Source organism: Passer domesticus, chromosome 9, assembly GCF_036417665.1.
Source record: "Passer domesticus isolate bPasDom1 chromosome 9, bPasDom1.hap1, whole genome shotgun sequence".
NCBI lineage: Eukaryota > Metazoa > Chordata > Aves > Passeriformes > Passeridae > Passer > Passer domesticus.
In genome coordinates, this window is record NC_087482.1 from 41,520,117 (window position 1) to 41,525,775 (window position 5,659).

Here is a 5,659-nt window from a genome sequence, read left to right on the forward strand (position 1 = left end):
TGAATGTGGAAGCCACTATATTAATGAAGAGTATTTAACTTGCTGCTTGAATGAAGGAAAATGTTTCATAAAAACAGCTTGGAAAAAAGACAATTGCCTATTTCTCCCTAAGATGGTCTATAACTTCTAGACAGTGTCCTGCTAATTGCAAAAAACCTGACGCATCCAAGTAATAAATCACCATTTCTCAAGGCACCAAAATAGCCTTTAAAATTCATTGGGGTAGGACTGCTTTATTGCAGTGCTGAAAGCACAGTTTCTCAAAAGCAGCCCCATATTCAATCCAAATATCTCTGCCAAGGGCTGGTAAGACAAAGAGGAAAGCTGGGGCAGAAAAGCAGGAAATGATGAAAGAAAACTTTGCTGCAAATTATATACAAAATTATTTTAAGTTATCTCATTTCAAGTGTCTCTTGCCTCCACCACATCTCACAGCAACCCTTTCGGGAGGGGTGGGTTGTGCTGATCAGCCCTGACTCTCTCCTGGTTCAGGCAAACTCCCAGGGACAGCTTTCCCCACCAAGAGATGGGGAGGCACTTTTAGGATTTCACACACTTTGCTTGAAACTGTAAGCAGGACTTGACCACAGACCAACATGCAGAAGACAACTTTTTCTGAGCATCTTCTTCCCTCCTGTTTTGCCTGATTCTGTCTGTCCCATCTCTGCCTTGATTTATATTCCTTTTTCTTTCCTTAGTCAGCCTCTCCCTGCTGCACATCATCTCCCTGCATCATCTCCCTGATCAGGAGGAGGAAGTGATTATCCTGTGGCTCCCGCTAATCCTCATGTCCCATCCCTTGAAAGGTTTTTTAGGGTGATGATTTCCAGCCTTCCTGAAATTGAGTGAAAATTAACACTCGGAAACCCCAGGATCTGTGTTCTGTTGATCTGACCCCAGGCAAAACACGGCTCTGGCTGGGGCTGTTTTACATCTAATCACAGCAGAAGAACAGCTCCCACACTGCCTTATTTGTAGTTTTTTATCTCACTGTCCAGCTAAGTCAATCAATTGCTGCAAACTGTGTTGTGCTGCAGGGTAAAGAATAATAGAGAAATATTCAGCCAAGCTGTGCAAATGTTCCTCCTACTGGTGGGTGTCTGTGTTGGAACAGCAGCCCAGCCCCTGCTTGCCAGGTAATGCCAGTGGTCTTTGACAAGAGTCTTACAGCTCTTCCAGTTTCAGGGGTAAAACATAACAAGAGCCATCATTCACCTCAGGAAGCATCCACGGAATAATTACTCCCTCCAAAACAATTATATCTGCAAAATGCTCCTTTTCCTCAGAGGGAAAATCCTCGTGGAGACTGTTCCCAATTAAGGTTAATATATGCCTCTGTTTCTTCAGGAAAAGGGTTGTTCTGGTCCCCACTGGAACCACTGGGAAACTTTAATGGTCTTTGAAGCAAGCCCAGTGACAATGTGTCTTCATTAGTGGTAGGAGTGCTCCCTTGCTTCAGGTTTGTCTGAGGTTTGGATGCTTATCCATCACACTGTGGCATGCTGGGGACAAGAAATTGGACAGAAACTTATGGGAAGAACTGAGATTTCCTACAATTTGGCCACCCCTCCTGCCTGATTCCAGGGCTGCATGGAGGATGGCATTTTCAGTAACATTTTCTCTGGTGACACTCTTGGGACCAGTCCCTGCCTCCAGCTTCAACTTGGCTGGGAAATCACAAAATCATGGGGTGGTTTTGGTTGGAAGAGACCTTAAAGCTCATCTCAGTCCAACCCTCTGCTGGGGCAGGGACACCTTCCCATAGACCAGGGTGCTCCAAAATGGGGCTGGGCAGCTCAGCACGGGTTCTGGACATGGTCCAGTGTCCCCAGCTGTCAGCTGGTGCCCTCTGGGCCACCACTGCAGCAGCATATTCTCCTGACTCATGTGCACACTGAGGTAGTCCTTAGTTTTGGGGGCTGGAACTGCCAAGGGAGGGGAAGGAAATTAATAATTATGCAGCAATCTTTCTTGCTTTATACCTCTACAGAACAGCTTTGGACTGATTTCTGTGTCAGTTGCCCCACAACAACTACATCTAAGGTTCCTGGGAGGAGCAGGGATTTTGTTGGTTTGTTTTTTAATGGAATTATTGTTTAATTTCAGTGCCATATTAAGCAAACAAACTGCCAGACTGCTACCCTGCAGCAGAGTCACTCTTACCAAATGCCTGGAAAATTTGAAGACAAATTCCCTCTGACTTTCATGGGCTCTTTTATCGCCTCATCCATGCTTTCATCACCCTGCTTATGTTTTCCTGTATATCCCATTACTTTTTACAACAAACAGGGTGCAGTTGTTACTATTGATCACCATTCTTCTTTCTCTCACACACAGGCTGACTTCTCTCCCTCTCCCTTTCATCATAGAGTTGCCAATCTCTATTCTTACCCTGGTTTAGTTATTCTATAAGCTTTTTTTTCTATTTTCTATTACTCAGTAAATGACTCCTCTAGATTGAATCTGTGCTACAAAATCTCTGCAATGTGCTGGTACCTGAAGTTCCCCCTAATTATTCCAGTGCTGTGGTTTCCAAAGCTTTTCTGTCTTGCCATGGCTGTCTGTGCAGCATTTCACACAGGTCCCTTACAGGATTGCTTTTCTCAGCTCCTCCAGCAGTGTAGAGTTTCCTTCCAAAAAATCTGTGGTTCTTCTTGGCATCCAGGTGCCTGTAGCACATTACAATGAATAGGGGAAAATAAGTCACTTGGAGCTGCAGACAGATGAAGGGGTTGTGCCAGCCTTTAAATCACCAGAGCATCTAAATGTTTGTTAAAAACAATAATAAGCACCCTCTCATCAAATGTAGTACTCAAAAAACTATTGGATTTTAATCAATTGAGAACAAAGGCAGTACACAGTGACTCCCATTCATCTCAAGGCATCTTAATTCTGGCTCCAAATATTGCTGAAAATGAGATGAATGGGAGCTACTGACACCACTGGCAGAGTCAGCTCTTGGCTCCTGATCACTCTTAAGGCAGCTCAGACTCCAGTGCCCACACATCACAGGTTTTAAGGGAAGGCCTGTGCCTTGGAGTAATAGAGACTTCAACTTGTTAATATAAATATGTAGAATTGAGCTCACATCTTCCTCCAGTTTTGACAACTGTTTTGGTGTGTGCCTCTGCCCAGTATTCCATAATATCTACACCTGTAGGGGAGCCACCATGAGCAGCCAGGTGGTGTTCCCAGGACAGGGCTCATCCCTGCTCTCCACACGTGCTGGGTTTTACACTGGGTCTCTTTGCAGTGGGACAAGATGAACACTGTAGGGCCCCTCCAAGTGAACTCCTTCCATTCCATTCCATTCCATTCCATTCCATTCCATTCCATTCCATTCCATTCCATTCCATGCTGATAAACAAGGAGCTGTCACCATTTCTACACAGAACATCTCAGCTGACCCTGAGCCCCCAGCCCAGACACATCACACACTTCCAGAACATTCTTACCTCCTGATCCACCTCTGCTGACTTTAACAGGTCTGGGCTCTCTGGGTGTGCAGCCTGCTCTGAAATACATTTGGGAGGTGGAGGACATTTGCAATTTGGGATCCAGGTGGAATAAGCTGAAGAGCAGTCAGAAATAACACTGAGGCTGCTTGGACCAGACTGCATCAGCACAAGAGGGATCCCACTGAGAATTCCACCCAGCTCCACCAGGATGGGATCCCACTCAGCACTTCCATCTGTCTGAGGAGTCATTTCCAAAGCCACTGAGTTTCTCTGTGCTCAAATGGAATCAACACTTGTGGACTATAAACCTGTAGTTGGATTTTACAATATCTATGTTGCTTATCAAACTTCTGAACTCTGTGAGAAATATGAGAAACACACGTGAGAATTGCTTGTGAATATACAATGAAATTGTTCCTTTCTGAGCAGCAGAGCTGCTTATCAAACAAATGAATAAAACAAAGTATTCCTTCTTAACATGGAACTTACATCTTTAATAAATATCAGCCTTATGTTCTCATGAGAATCTTATTATACAACTTCCTTCACTGATTCATGTATTAATACCATTTTGTATTAAGCTGGTACATAATTGATGATATGGAAGTGTTTTCATATAACAACTCCTTCACTGCATAATATAACCCACTTATCATATTTTCAGCTCAAAATTCAGAAAGTTCACGCATGCATTATACACTAAAACGAACACATTAACTGTACAAAAGTACAGTATATCATTTGCAAATTGCATGCAAACCAAAGTAAATATACAGTACTAAATGCTGACTTTGATACAACTCATGTTGAAAGGCATAAATCAGCTAATAGAAAAAAAAAAATGTTGAGTTCAGTTGAATGGAAAAATCCCCTGCAGGAAGAGAGACCCGAGCTAGTGATTTGGGTGCAACCTGTGTCCTATATGGCTGTGATTAACATATGTTACCCATTCAGAGACAGGACCTTCCCCCAGAAAACCAGTCCTGTATTTCAGTACCACTCACTAGAAGCAGGTGAAATCCCTGGAGAAATTTGAGTTTTAGGCTTAGCACATTATTGGTTTTGGTTTGTATTCTTTGGCCTGCATTTGCTTAACAGGATTCAGCAATTCTTCAATATCTAATATGGTAAAATTACCTAAGGCTCAGGAGGTTGCTCTGCTTTATAAAAGCTGTTTAAAACTAAGCCCAGGAAGACAGAGAAGGAAACCTTCTTCCTGCCAAACAGCACACCAGGGCAGTGACAGCCCAGACCAGCAGTCCCTGTGTTTACTTACAAGCTTTTCATCCTGTGGAGCTCCTTTTACAGATGCTCAGGCGAAACCATGAATATTGGAGAGCTCTCTGGAATAAAGAAGGTGATGGTCTGCAGGAGGAGCACGTGTCCACTTCAGCCATATGCAAACACAGGGGGAGTTCATTTCTGTGCTGCTGCTGTGTCCCAGCCTGGCAAAGGGACATGTGAGAAGCCACTGCCTGTCATGGGCTTGTGCCAGCACAGGACTGGCTCCAAGTTTTCAGACACTGTTCAACTCCCTGTTATCTCCACAAGGGGAAATGGCTTTAAACTGGAAGAGAACAGGTTTAGATTAGATACTGAGAAGAAATTCTTCACAGAGGGGTTGGGGAGGCCCTGCCCAGGTTGCCCCTGGCTCCCTGGAAGTGCCCACGGCCAGCCTGGATGGGGCTTGAGGCAGCCTGGGACAGTGGAAGGTGTCCCTGCCATGGCAGGGGGTGGAACAGGATGGTCTTTAAGGTCCCTTCCAACCCAAACCTCTATGATTCTATGTTGCATCATTAAAAATAGAAGAGTCATTCTCCTGGCTCTCCCCCTCCACCACAGCACTGACTCATCACTTCTCTGCTGTCAGAAAAGGTGCTCAGGACCCTGGGCTCCCTTCCAGCTCCCTTGGGCAGGTGGCAAGCCACACTACCTGACCCTTTAACTCCCTGCCCTCCAAATGACCTCTCACTTCCCAACCCCGAGCCTCCTCTGGGCAGTAAAACAAACCTTGCTCCAGTGACAGCGTGATCCATTATTAATCCAGCATCACTACGTCTGGGACTTGGAGTCCAAGGCAGAAATAAAAAGACAGCAGCACAGGCAGACTCGGAGTGCAATCAGAACAGAGTTTGTAATTTAATAGAGCTACCTGGAGTAATGCTGTAATCTCAAACAGCCTTCATAAGTTGTTCAGAGAG